A 1,165-nucleotide genomic window follows, 5' to 3' on the forward strand; every position below is an offset into this window, starting at 1 on the left:
GGGAGAGAGAGAGAGAGAGAGGGGGAGTCAGGGGGATGGAGGTAGAGAGAGAAAGAGAGACCAATGGAAGAGCCATCGCTATTAACAGTCAAGGGTGCAGGTTGGGGAGAGAAACGGCATCTGAAGTGTTCAGAACAGGGGACACCCAAAACACCCTACTGAGAATTGATATGGAAGGAGGTGAAGTGTCAGACAGCTATTAATCACGGCCAAGGAGGAGGATTAAATAGCTGGGTCTAGTGGGCAGATGAGAGAGCAATGGCGAACGAGGCGTTTAAAAGAATGTGTTGTGTCTGTCTTCGATTACAGAGCACATGCCTTAGGCTTAACAGCCATCTGAGCTGCTGAGGACCAACAGAATATCAATCAAATCTTTACTCTTTCTCCTCCCTGCTCTGTAGTCGTCACCAACCGGGACAATGAATCTTATACAATGGTTAAACAATACTGTGCTTTACTTGGGACCTTGTGGTCTTCAGAACAGACTGTAATGTCATCCAGCAGTCATGAGTTGTGGTGGAATCATTATCTAAAGAAGGGGTGCCAAACATACGGTCCGATCCGTCATGCCGATGGTTTGAGGAAAAAAAATGTAATAATCAAAAAACTCAACATACTTTAAAATCACTAAAACCATATCAAAACTGTGTAGAAATGACAGTGGACCTTTATACAGTTTCTTGACTGTGTCCAACTCACTAATAATCACCAAAATGAAAGATTGACGACAAGGATGTCAATGAGTTTGACGCCTGTGGTCTAAAGAGATACACATTTTCCTCACATAGGGAAGGGAGAGGACACTGTAAAACTCACTGGTGTTTTTCCTGGGGCTTGGGAGTAGCCTATGCCCTCCTCTAGTCAATTTGTTTCATATTTTTAAGATTTTAGTAAACTCATCATAACAAGTATCAAAGAATGTCTACTTCCTCTCCCTCTCTTCCTACCCCCCCCCCTCTAACTCTCTCTCTCCTCTCTCTCTCTCTCTCTCTCTCCTCTTGCTTCTTCTCTCTATCATCTCTCTCTCTCTCCCTCCTCCTCTCTTCTCTTCCTCTCTCTCTCTCTCTCGCTCCTCTCTCTCTCTCAGGTTCCTCTCTCTTCCTCTCTCATCATCTCTCTCCAGCGCCTTCATCCCCCTCTCTCTCTCTCCATTCTGCCTTCCCCC

Source organism: Salvelinus sp. IW2-2015, linkage group LG5 (genome assembly GCF_002910315.2).
Source record: "Salvelinus sp. IW2-2015 linkage group LG5, ASM291031v2, whole genome shotgun sequence".
NCBI classification, from domain to species: Eukaryota; Metazoa; Chordata; class Actinopteri; order Salmoniformes; family Salmonidae; genus Salvelinus; species Salvelinus sp. IW2-2015.